This window comes from Mustelus asterias, chromosome 11 (genome assembly GCF_964213995.1).
Source record: "Mustelus asterias chromosome 11, sMusAst1.hap1.1, whole genome shotgun sequence".
Taxonomy (NCBI): Eukaryota; Metazoa; Chordata; class Chondrichthyes; order Carcharhiniformes; family Triakidae; genus Mustelus; species Mustelus asterias.
The window spans coordinates 61,335,453-61,347,951 of record NC_135811.1 but is presented as its reverse complement, the minus strand read 5'-3'; the positions used below and the strand labels follow the sequence as shown (position 1 = coordinate 61,347,951).

General features: G+C 75.7%; 1 protein-coding gene across 2 annotated transcripts in view; it reads left to right on the top strand.

The window, feature by feature from the left end:
* The first annotated feature begins 1,623 nt into the window (after window positions 1–1,623).
* LOC144500564 (protein phosphatase Mn(2+)-dependent 1K-like) overlaps window positions 1,624–12,499 on the top strand; it is a 36,270-nt gene continuing 25,394 nt past the window's right edge. For both annotated transcript variants that reach the window (XM_078223685.1, XM_078223683.1), the window contains exon 1: window positions 1,624–1,837. The gene's annotated coding sequence lies outside the window, so the exon portion shown is untranslated. The remainder of the gene's footprint in view (window positions 1,838–12,499) is intronic.

The window sequence follows — 12,499 nt, the reverse complement described above, 5'->3', positions numbered from 1 at the left end:
AGTTTAGTATGATCAAAAGTAGTCAGCACGGCTTTGTCAAGGGCAGGTCGTGCCTTACGAGCCTGGTTGAGTTCTTTGAAAATGTGACCAAACACATTGACGAAGGAAGAGCGGTGGATGTGGTCTATATGGACTTCGGCAAGGCGTTCGATAAGGTCCCCCATGCAAGACTTCTTGAGAAAGTGAGAGGGCATGGGATCCAAGGGGCTGTTGCCTTGTGGATCCAGAACTGGCTTGCCTGCAGAAGGCAGAGAGTGGCTGTGGAGGGGTCTTTCTCTGCATGGAGGTCAGTGACCAGTGGAGTGCCCCAGGGATCTGTTCTGGGACCCTTGCTGTTTGTCATTTTCATAAATGACCTGGATGAGGAAGTGGAGGGATGGGTTGGTAAGTTTGCTGACGACACCAAGGTAGGTGGTGTTGTGGATAGTTTGGAGGGATGTCAGAAGTTGCAGCGAGACATAGATAGAATGCAAGACTGGGCGGAGAAGTGGCAGATGGACTTCAACCCGGATAAGTGTGTAGTGATCCATTTTGGCAGATCCAATGGGATGAAGCAGCAGTATAATATGAAGGGTACCATTCTTAGCAGTGTAGAGGATCAGAAGGACCTTGGGGTCCGGGTCCATAGGACTCTTAAATCGGCCTCGCAGGTGGAGGATGCGGTCAAGAAGGCGTACGGCGTACTAGCCTTCATTAATCGAGGGATTGAGTTTAGGAGTCGGGAGATAATGCTGCAGCTTTATAGGACCCTGGTTAGACCCCACTTGGAGTACTGCGCGCAGTTCTGGTCACCTCATTACAGGAAAGATGTTGAAGCCATTGAAAGGGTGCAGAGGAGATTTACAAGGATGTTGCCTGGATTGGGGGGCATGCCTTATGAGGATAGGTTGAGGGAGCTTGGTCTCTTCTCCCTGGAGAGACGAAGGATGAGAGGTGACCTGATAGAGGTTTACAAGATGTTGAGAGGTCTGGATAGGGTAGACTCTCAGAGGCTATTTCCAAGGGCTGAAATGGTTGCTACGAGAGGACACAGGTTTAAGGTGCTGGGGGGTAGGTACAGAGGAGATGTCAGGGGTAAGTTTTTCACTCAGAGGGTGGTGGGTGAGTGGAATCGGCTGACGTCGGTGGTGGTGGAGGCAAACTCGTTGGGGTCTTTTAAGAGACTTCTGGATGAGTACATGGGATTTAATGGGATTGAGGGCTATAGATAGGCCTAGAGGTAGGGATATGATCAGCGCAACTTGTGGGCCGAAGGGCCTGTTTGTGCTGTGGCTTTCTATGTTCTATGTTCTGTGTTCTAAAATCCCCTGGTCGCCACACTCCGGCGCCTGTTCGGGTATACTGAGGGAGAATTTAGCATGGCCAATGCACCCGAACCAGCATGTCTTTCAGACTGTGGGAGGAAACTGGAGCATCCGGAGGAAACCCACGCAGACACGGGGAGAACGTGCAAACTCCACACAGACAGTGACCCGAGCCGGGAATCGAACCCAGGTCCCTGGTGCTGTGAGGCAGCAGTGCTAACCACTGTGCCACCTGTGGGGGGTGAGACTATTCACCCGTGGGGGCGGGACTGTAGCAGCCCGCGGGGCGGGACTGTTCACCCTGGGGCCGGGCTGTATCAGTGCGCTCTGTATATAAGCCGCTGCCTGGGCGCGGGCAGAGTGCCGGAGTTCGGGACCCGGAGCGGGAGCGGGAGCGGGAGCGGGAGCTTGTGCTTGTGGTTAGTTAGTTAGTTAGTCAGAGCAATGCAAAAGCAGCATCAACCCCGCTCCCTGTGCAGATTCTACCAAGAAAGTAATAACACCTCAGCTCAGAACATCGACTTCAGCCCAGAGTGAGTGAAATAGTGACCGGGGGGGTGGTCCCCATGGCGTGGGGGTGGGGGTGGGGGTGGGGGTGGGGGTGGGGGTGGGGGGTGGTGGTGGTCCCCATGGCGTGGGGGTGGGGGTGGGGGGTGGGGGTGGTGGTGGTCCCCATGGCGTGGGGGTGGGTGGGTGGGTGGGGTGGGGGGGGGGGGTGGTCTCCACGGCGTGGGGGGTGGGGGGGGGGGGGGTGGGGTGGGGGGGGGGGGGGGGTGGTCTCCACGGCGTGGGGGGCGGGGGGGGGGGGGGGTGGTCTCCACGGCGTGGGGGGCGGGGGGGGGGGGGGTGGTCTCCACGGCGTGGGGGGCGGGGGGGGGGGGGTGGTCTCCACGGCGTGGGGGGCGGGGGGGGGGGGGTGGTCTCCACGGCGTGGGGGGCGGGGGGCGGGGGGGGGGGGGGTGGTCTCCACGGCGTGGGGGGTGGGGGGGGTGGTCTCCACGGCGGGGGGGGTGGGGGGGGGGGGGTGGTCGCCACGGCGTGGGGGGCGGGGGGGGGGTGGTCTCCACGGCGTGGGGGGCGGGGGGGGGGGGGTGGTCTCCACGGCGTGGGGGGCGGGGGGGGGGTGGTCTCCACGGCGTGGGGGGGGGCGGGGGGGGGGGGGGGGGGGTGGTCTCCACGGCGTGGGGGGTGGGGGGGGTGGTCTCCACGGCGGGGGGGGGGTGGTCTCCACGGCGTGGGGGGCGGGGGGGGGGTGGTCTCCACGGCGTGGGGGGCGGGGGGGGGGTGGTCTCCACGGCGTGGGGGGCGGGGGGGGGGTGGTCTCCACGGCGTGGGGGGCGGGGGGGGGGGTGGTCTCCACGGCGTGGGGGGCGGGGGGGGGGGGTGGTCTCCACGGCGTGGGGGGCGGGGGGGGGGGGTCTCCACGGCGTGGGGGGCGGGGGGGGGGGGTGGTCTCCACGGCGTGGGGGGCGGGGGGGGGGGGGGGTGGTCTCCACGGCGTGGGGGGCGGGGGGGGGGGGGTGGTCTCCACGGCGTGGGGGGCGGGGGGGGGGGGTGGTCTCCACGGCGTGGGGGGCGGGGGGGGGGGTGGTCTCCAGGCGTGTGGGGGGGGGGGGGGGTGGTCTCCACGGCGTGGGGGGCGGGGGGGGGGGGGTGGTCTCCACGGCGTGGGGGGCGGGGTGGGGGGGGGGTGGTCTCCACGGCGTGGGGGGCGGGGGGTGGGGGTGGTCTCCACGGCGTGGGGGGCGGGGGGGGGTGGTCTCCACGGCGTGGGGGGCGGGGGGGGTGGTCTCCACGGCGTGGGGGGCGGGGGGGGGTGGTCTCCACGGCGTGGGGGGCGGGGGGGGTGGTCTCCACGGCGTGGGGGGCGGGGGGGGGTGGTCTCCACGGCGTGGGGGGCGGGGGGGGGTGGTCTCCACGGCGTGGGGGGCGGGGGGGGTGGTCTCCACGGCGTGGGGGGCGGGGGGGGGGGTGGTCTCCACGGCGTGGGGGGCGGGGGGGGGGTGGTCTCCACGGCGTGGGGGGCGGGGGGGGTGGTCTCCACGGCGTTGGGGGTGGGGGTGGGGGGGGGTGGTCTCCACGGCGGGGGGGGGGGTGGTCTCCACGGCGTGGGGGGCGGGGGGGGGTGGTCTCCACGGCGGGGGGGGGGTGGTCTCCACGGCGTGGGGGGCGGGGGGGGGGGTGGTCTCCACGGCGTGGGGGGCGGGGGGGGGGGTGGTCTCCACGGCGTGGGGGGCGGGGGGGGGGTGGTCTCCACGGCGTGGGGGGCGGGGGGGGGGGGTGGTCTCCACGGCGTGGGGGGCGGGGTGGGGGGGGGGTGGTCTCCACGGCGTGGGGGCGGGGTGGGGGGGGGGGTGGTCTCCACGGCGCGGGGGGGGGGGGTGGTCTCCACGGCGTGGGGGGCGGGGGGGGGGTGTCTCCACGGCGTGGGGGGTGGTCTCCACGGCGTGGGGGGCGGGGGGGGGGTGGTCTCCACGGCGTGGGGGGGGGTGGTCTCCACGGCGTGGGGGGCGGGGGGGGGTGGTCTCCACGGCGTGGGGGGCGGGGGGGGTGGTCTCCACGGCGTGGGGGGCGGGGGGGGGTGGTCTCCACGGCGTGGGGGGCGGGGGGGTGGTCTCCACGGCGTGGGGGGCGGGGGGGGGTGGTCTCCACGGCGTGGGGGGCGGGGGGGGGGTGGTCTCCACGGCGTGGGGGGCGGGGGGGGTGGTCTCCACGGCGTGGGGGGCGGGGGGGGGTGGTCTCCACGGCGTGGGGGGCGGGGGGGGGTGGTCTCCACGGCGGGGGGGGTGGTCTCCGGGGCGGGGGGGGTGGTCTCCACGGCGTGGGGGGCGGGGGGGGTGGTCTCCACGGCGGGGGGGTTTGGTCTCCACGGCGTGGGGGGCGGGGGGGGGGTGGTCTCCACGGCGTGGGGGGGGGTGGTCTCCACGGCGTGGGGGGCGGGTGGGGGGTGGTCTCCACGGCGTGGGGGGGGGGTGGTTTCCACGGCGGGGGGGGGGGGTGGTCTCCACGGCGTGGGGGGCGGGGGGGGGGGTGGTCTCCACGGCGTGGGGGGCGGGGGGGGTGGTCTCCACGGCGTGGGGGGCGGGGGGGTGGTCTCCACGGCGTGGGGGGCGGGGGGGGGGGGTGGTCTCCACGGCGTGGGGGGCGGGGGGGTGGTCTCCACGGCGTGGGGAGCGGGGGGGGTGGTCTCCACGGCGGGGGGGTGGTCTCCGGGGCGGGGGGGGGGTGGTCTCCACGGCGTGGGGGGCGGGGGGGGTGGTCTCCACGGCGTGGGGGGCGGGGGGGGTGGTCTCCACGGCGGGGGGGTTTGGTCTCCACGGCGTGGGGGGCGGGGGGGTGGTCCCCACGGCGTGGGGGGCGGGGGGGGTGGTCTCCGGGGCGGGGGGGGGTGGTCTCCACGGCGTGGGGGGCGTGGGGGGTGGTCTCCACGGCGTGGGGGCGGGGGGGTGGTCTCCACGGCGGGGGGGGGGGTGGTCTCCACGGTGGGGGGGGTGGTCTCCACGGCGGGGGGGGGGGGGTGGTCTGCACGGTGGGGGGGGGGCGGGGGGGGTGGTCTCCACGGCGTGGTGGGTGGGTGGGGGGGGTGGTCTCCACGCGTGGGGGGCGGGGGGGGGGGTGCTCTCCACGGCGTGGGGGGCGGGGAGGGTGGTCTCCACGGCGTGGGGGGCGGGGGGGGTGGTCACCACGGCGTGGGGGGCGGTCTCCACGGCGTGGGGGGCGCGGGGGGGGGTGGTCTCCACGGCGCGGGGGGGGGGGGTCTCCACGGCGCGGGGGGGGGGTGGTCTCCACGGCGCGGGGGGGGGTGGTCTCCACGGCGCGGGGGGGGGGTGGTCTCCACGCGGCGGGGGGGGGGTGGTCTCCACGGCGCGGGGGGGGTGGTCTCCACGGCGCGGGGGGGGTGGTCTCCACGGCGTGGGGGGCGGGGGGTGGTCTCCACGGCGTGGGGGGCGGGGGGGTGGTCTCCACGGCGTGGGGGGGCGGGGGGGTGGTCTCCACGGCGTGGGGGGCGGGGGGTGGTCTCCACGGCGTGGGGGGGCGGGGGGGTGGTCTCCAGGGCGCGGGGGGGGCGGTCTCCAGGGCGCGGGGGAGGGGCGGTCTCCAGTGCGCGGGGGGGGGGCGGTCTCCACGGCGGGCCGGGGGGGGGGGCGGTCTCCACGGCGCGGGGGGGGGCGGTCTCCACGGCGCGGGGGGGGGCGGTCTCCACGGCGGGGGGGGGGGGCGGTCGCCACGGCGGGGGTGGGGCGGTCTTCACGGCGGTGGGAGGGGTGGTCTCCGTGGCGTGCGGGCGGGGTGTGTGGTCTCCATGGCGCGGGGGAGGGTGGTCTCCATGGCGGGGGGTGTGGTCTCCATGGCGTGGGGGTCGGGGGATGGTCTCCATGGCGTGGGGGTCGGGGGATGGTCTCCATGGCGTGGGCGGGGGGGGTGGTCTCCATGGCGTGGGGGGCGGGGGGGTGGTCTCCATGACGTGGGGGGCGGGGGGGTGGTGGTCTCCATGACGTGGGGGGGCGGGGGGTGTGGTCTCCACGGCGTGGGGGGGGGGGTTGGTCTCCACGGCGTGGGCGGGGGGGGTTGGTCTCCACGGCGTGGGCGGGGGGGGGTTGGTCTCCACGGCGTGGGCGGGGGGGGCGTTGGTCTCCACGGCGTGGGCGTGGGCGGGGGGGGGGTGGTCTCCACGGCGTGGGCGGGGGGGTGGTCTCCACGGCGTGGGCGGGGGGGGTGGTCTCCACGGCGTGGGGGGCGGGGGGGTCTCCATGGCAGGGGGGGGTTGTCTCCACGGCGTGGGCGGCGGGGGGGGGGGTGGTCTCCAGGGCGGGGGGGGTTGTCTCCATGGCGTGGGGGCCGGGGTGGGTTGTCTCCATGTCGCGGGGGGGATTCTCCATGGTGTGGGGGGCGGGGGGGGTGGTCTCCACGGCGTGGAGGGCGGGGGGGTGGTCTCCACGGCGTGGGGGGCGGGTGGGGGTGGTCTCCACGGCGGGGGGGGGTGGTCTCCACGGCGTGGGGGGCGGGGGGGTGGTCTCCACGGCGTGGGGGGTGGTCTCCACGGGCGGGGGCGGTGGTCCCAACGGCGTGGGGGGCGGGGGCGGTGGTCTCCACGGCGTGGGGGGGGGGTGGTCTCCGGGGCGGGGGTGGTGGTCTCCATGGCGCGGGGGCGGGGGGTGGTCTCGTGGCGTGGGTGGCGGGGGAGGGTGGTCTCCGTGGCGGGGGGACGGGGGGGTGGTCTCCGTGGCGTGGGGTGCGGGGGGGGTGGTCTCCACGGCGTGGGGGGCAGGGGGGGTGGTCTCCACGGCGTGGGGGGGGGGTGCTCTCCACGGCGTTGGGGGCGGGGGGGTGGTCTCCACGGCGTGGGGGGGTGGTCTCCACGGCGGGGGGGGTGGTCTCCACGGCGTGGGGCGCGGGGGGGGTGGTCTCCACGGCGCGGGGGGGTGGTCTCCACGGCGCGGGTGGTGGTCTCCACAGCGTGGGGGGCGGGGGGGGGTGGTCTCCACGGCGTGGGGGGGCGGGGCGGGTGGTCTCCGCGGCGTGGGGGCTGGAGGGGTGGTCTCCACGGCGTGGGGGGTGGTCTCCACGGCGCGGGGGGGGGCGGTCTCCACGGCGCGGGGGGGGGCGGTCTCCACGGCGCGAGGGGGGGCGGTCTCCACGGCGCGGGGGGGGGCGGTCGCCACGGCGGGGCTGTCTCCACGGCGGGGGGAGGGGTGTGTGGTCTCCATGGCGCGGGGGGAGGGTGGTCTCCATGGCGGGGGGTGTGGTCTCCATGGCGTGGCGGTCGGGGGATGGTCTCCATGGCGTGGGCGGGGGGGCTGGTCTCCATGGCGTGGGCGGGGGGGGGTGGTCTCCATGGCGTGGGGGGCGGGGGGTGGTCTCCATGACGTGGGGGGCGAGGGGGGTGGTCTCCACGGCGTGGGCGGGGGGGGTGGTCTCCACGGCGGCGTGGGGGGGGGTTGGTCTCCATGTCGTGGGCGGGGGGGGTTGGTCTCCACGGCGTGGGTGAGGGGGGTTGGTCTCCACGGCGTGGGCGGTGGGGGTGGTCTCCACGGCGTGGGCGAGGGGGGTGGTCTCCACGGCGTGGGCGGGGGGGGTGGTCTCCACGGCGTGGGCGGGGGGGGTGGTCTCCACGGCGTGGGGGGCGGGGGGGTCTCCATGGCAGGGGGGGTTGTCTCCACGGCGTGGGCGGGGGGGGATGGTCTCCAGGGCGGGGGGGGTTGTCTCCATGGCGTGGGGGTCGGGGGGGTTGTCTCCATGTCGCGAGGGGGATTCTCCATGGTGTGGGGGGCGGGGGGGTGGTCTCCATGGCGTGGGGGGCGGGTGGGGTCTCCATGGCGCGGGGGGCGGGGGGTTGGTCTCCATGGCGTGGGGGGCGGGGGGTTGGTCTCCATGGCGTGGGGGTTGGGGGGCGGGGTGGTCTCCATGGCGTGGGGGGAGGGGGGTGGTCTCCATGGCGTGGGGGGCGGGGGGGTGGTCTCCATGGCGTGGGGGGCGGGGGGGGGGTGGTCTCCATGGCGTGGGGGGCGGGGGGGGTGGTCTCCACGGCGGGGGGGGGGTGGTCTCCATGGCGTGGGGGGGTGGTCTCCATGACGTGGGGGGGCGGGGGGTGGTCTCCACGACGTGGGGGGGGGTGGGGGGTGGTCTCCATGTCGTGGGGGGTGGTCTCCACGGCGTGGGGGGGCGGGGGGGGGGTGGTCTCCACGGCGTGGGGTGCGGGGGGGGGTGGTTTCCACGGCGTGGGGGGGCGGGGGGGTTGGTCTCCATGGCGTGGGGGGCGGGGGGAGGGTGGTCTCCATGGCGTGGGGGGCGGGGGGAGAGTGGTCTCCATGGCGTGGGGGGCGGGGGGGGGGTGGTCTCCATGGCGTGGGGGGCGGGGGGGGGTGGTCTCCATGGCGTGGGGGGCGGGGGTGGTGGTCTCCATGGCGGGGGGGGTGGTCTCCATGGCGGGGGGAGGGGTGGTCCCAATGGCGTGGGGGGCCGGGGGGGGTTGGTCTCCATGGGCGCGGGGGCGGGGGGAGGGTGGTCTCCATGGCGGGGGGTGTGGTCTCCATGGCGTGGGGGGCGGGGGGGTGGTCTCCGGGGCGGGAGGGGGGTGGTCTCCATGGCGTGGGGGGCGGGGGTGGTGGTCTCCATGGCGTGGGGGGTGGTCTCCATGGCGGGGGTGGTGGTCTCCATGGCGTGGGCGGGGGGGGTTGGTCTCCACGGCGTGGGTGAGGGGGGGTTGGTCTCCACGGCGTGGGCGGTGGGGGTGGTCTCCACGGCGTGGGCGAGGGGGGTGGTCTCCACGGCGTGGGCGGGGGGGGGTGGTCTCCACGGCGTGGGCGGGGGGGGTGGTCTCCACGGCGTGGGGGGCGGGGGGGTCTCCATGGCAGGGGGGGGTTGTCTCCACGGCGTGGGCGGGGGGGGTGGTCTCCACGGCGTGGGCGGGGGGGGTGGTCTCCACGGCGTGGGCGGGGGGGGATGGTCTCCAGGGCGGGGGGGGTTGTCTCCATGGCGTGGGGGTCGGGGGGGTTGTCTCCATGTCGCGAGGGGGATTCTCCATGGTGTGGGGGGCGGGGGGGTGGTCTCCATGGCGTGGGGGGCGGGTGGGGTCTCCATGGCGCGGGGGGCGGGGGGTTGGTCTCCATGGCGTGGGGGGCGGGGGGTTGGTCTCCATGGCGTGGGGGGTGGGGGGCGGGGTGGTCTCCATGGCGTGGGGGGAGGGGGGGTGGTCTCCATGGCGTGGGGGGCGGGGGGGTGGTCTCCATGGCGTGGGGGGCGGGGGGGGGGTGGTCTCCATGGCGTGGGGGGCGGGGGGGGTGGTCTCCTCGGCGTGGGGGCGGGGGGGGGTGGTCTCCACGGCGGGGGGGGTGGTCTCCATGGCGTGGGGGGGTGGTCTCCATGACGTGGGGGGGCGGGGGGTGGTCTCCACGACGTGGGGGGGGGGTGGGGGGTGGTCTCCATGTCGTGGGGGGTGGTCTCCACGGCGTGGGGGGGCGGGGGGGGGTGGTCTCCACGGCGTGGGGTGCGGGGGGGGGGTGGTTTCCACGGCGTGGGGGGCGGGGGGGTTGGTCTCCATGGCGTGGGGGGCGGGGGGAGGGTGGTCTCCATGGTGGGGGGTGTGGTCTCCATGGCGTGGGGTGCGGGGGGGGGGTGGTCTCCATGGCGTGGGGGGCGGGGGGGGGTGGTCTCCATGGCGTGGGGGGCGGGGGTGGTGGTCTCCATGGCGGGGGGAGGGGTGGTCCCAATGGCGTGGGGGGCCGGGGGGGGGTTGGTCTCCATGGCGCGGGGGGCGGGGGGAGGGTGGTCTCCATGGCGGGGGGGGTGGTCTCCATGGCGTGGGGGGCGGGGGGGGTGGTCTCCGGGGCGGGAGGGGGGTGGTCTCCATGGCGTGGGGGGCGGGGGTGGTGGTCTCCATGGCGTGGGGGGTGGTCTCCATGGCGGGGGTGGTGGTCTCCATGGCGTGGGGGTTGGGGGGCGGGGTGGTCTCCATGGCGTGGGGGGAGGGGGGGTGGTCTCCACGGCGTGGGGTGCGGGGGGGGGGTGGTTTCCACGGCGTGGGGGGCGGGGGGGTTGGTCTCCATGGCGTGGGGGGCGGGGGGAGGGTGGTCTCCATGGCGTGGGGGGCGGGGGGAGAGTGGTCTCCATGGCGTGGGGGGCGGGGGGGGGGTGGTCTCCATGGCGTGGGGGGCGGGGGGGGGTGGTCTCCATGGCGTGGGGGGCGGGGGTGGTGGTCTCCATGGCGGGGGGGGTGGTCTCCATGGCGGGGGGAGGGGTGGTCCCAATGGCGTGGGGGGCCGGGGGGGGGTTGGTCTCCATGGCGCGGGGGGCGGGGGGAGGGTGGTCTCCATGGCGGGGGGTGTGGTCTCCATGGCGTGGGGGGCGGGGGGGGTGGTCTCCGGGGCGGGAGGGGGGTGGTCTCCATGGCGTGGGGGGCGGGGGTGGTGGTCTCCATGGCGTGGGGGGTGGTCTCCATGGCGGGGGTGGTGGTCTCCATGGCGTGGGCGGGGGGGGTTGGTCTCCACGGCGTGGGTGAGGGGGGGTTGGTCTCCACGGCGTGGGCGGTGGGGGTGGTCTCCACGGCGTGGGCGAGGGGGGTGGTCTCCACGGCGTGGGCGGGGGGGGTGGTCTCCACGGCGTGGGCGGGGGGGGTGGTCTCCACGGCGTGGGGGGCGGGGGGGTCTCCATGGCAGGGGGGGGTTGTCTCCACGGCGTGGGCGGGGGGGGTGGTCTCCACGGCGTGGGCGGGGGGGGTGGTCTCCACGGCGTGGGCGGGGGGGGATGGTCTCCAGGGCGGGGGGGGTTGTCTCCATGGCGTGGGGGTCGGGGGGGTTGTCTCCATGTCGCGAGGGGGATTCTCCATGGTGTGGGGGGCGGGGGGGTGGTCTCCATGGCGTGGGGGGCGGGTGGGGTCTCCATGGCGCGGGGGGCGGGGGGTTGGTCTCCATGGCGTGGGGGGCGGGGGGTTGGTCTCCATGGCGTGGGGGGTGGGGGGCGGGGTGGTCTCCATGGCGTGGGGGGAGGGGGGGTGGTCTCCATGGCGTGGGGGGCGGGGGGAGGGTGGTCTCCATGGCGGGGGGGGTGGTCTCCATGGCGTGGGGGGCGGGGGGGGTGGTCTCCGGGGCGGGAGGGGGGTGGTCTCCATGGCGTGGGGGGCGGGGGTGGTGGTCTCCATGGCGTGGGGGGTGGTCTCCATGGCGGGGGTGGTGGTCTCCATGGCGTGGGGGTTGGGGGGCGGGGTGGTCTCCATGGCGTGGGGGGAGGGGGGGTGGTCTCCACGGCGTGGGGTGCGGGGGGGGGGTGGTTTCCACGGCGTGGGGGGCGGGGGGGTTGGTCTCCATGGCGTGGGGGGCGGGGGGAGGGTGGTCTCCATGGCGTGGGGGGCGGGGGGAGAGTGGTCTCCATGGCGTGGGGGGCGGGGGGGGGGTGGTCTCCATGGCGTGGGGGGCGGGGGGGGGTGGTCTCCATGGCGTGGGGGGCGGGGGTGGTGGTCTCCATGGCGGGGGGTGGTCTCCATGGCGGGGGGAGGGGTGGTCCCAATGGCGTGGGGGGCCGGGGGGGGTTGGTCTCCATGGCGCGGGGGGCGGGGGGAGGGTGGTCTCCATGGCGGGGGGTGTGGTCTCCATGGCGTGGGGGGCGGGGGGGGTGGTCTCCGGGGCGGGAGGGGGGTGGTCTCCATGGCGTGGGGGGCGGGGTGGTGGTCTCCATGGCGTGGGGGGTGGTCTCCATGGCGGGGGTGGTGGTCTCCATGGCGTGGGCGGGGGGGGTTGGTCTCCACGGCGTGGGTGAGGGGGGGTTGGTCTCCACGGCGTGGGCGGTGGGGTGGTCTCCACGGCGTGGGCGAGGGGGGTGGTCTCCACGGCGTGGGCGGGGGGGGTGGTCTCCACGGCGTGGGCGGGGGGGGTGGTCTCCACGGCGTGGGGGGCGGGGGGGTCTCCATGGCAGGGGGGGGTTGTCTCCACGGCGTGGGCGGGGGGGGTGGTCTCCACGGCGTGGGCGGGGGGGGGTGGTCTCCACGGCGTGGGCGGGGGGGATGGTCTCCAGGGCGGGGGGGTTGTCTCCATGGCGTGGGGGTCGGGGGGTTGTCTCCATGTCGCGAGGGGATTCTCCATGGTGTGGGGGGCGGGGGGTGGTCTCCATGGCGTGGGGGCGGGTGGGGTCTCCATGGCGCGGGGGGCGGGGGGTTGGTCTCCATGGCGTGGGGGGCGGGGGGTTGGTCTCCATGGCGTGGGGGGTGGGGGGCGGGGTGGTCTCCATGGCGTGGGGGGAGGGGGGGTGGTCTCCATGGCGTGGGGGGCGGGGGGGTGGTCTCCATGGCGGGGGGGCGGGGGGGGGGTGGTCTCCATGGCGTGGGGGGCGGGGGGGGTGGTCTCCTCGGCGTGGGGGCGGGGGGGGTGGTCTCCACGGCGGGGGGGGTGGTCTCCATGGCGTGGGGGGTGGTCTCCATGACGTGGGGGGGCGGGGGGTGGTCTCCACGACGTGGGGGGGGGGTGGGGGGTGGTCTCCATGTCGTGGGGGGTGGTCTCCACGGCGTGGGGGGCGGGGGGGGGTGGTCTCCACGGCGTGGGGTGCGGGGGGGGGGTGGTTTCCACGGCGTGGGGGGCGGGGGGGTTGGTCTCCATGGGCGTGGGGGGCGGGGGGAGGGTGGTCTCCATGGTGGGGGGTGTGGTCTCCATGGCGTGGGGTGCGGGGGGGGGGTGGTCTCCATGGCGTGGGGGGCGGGGGGGGGTGGT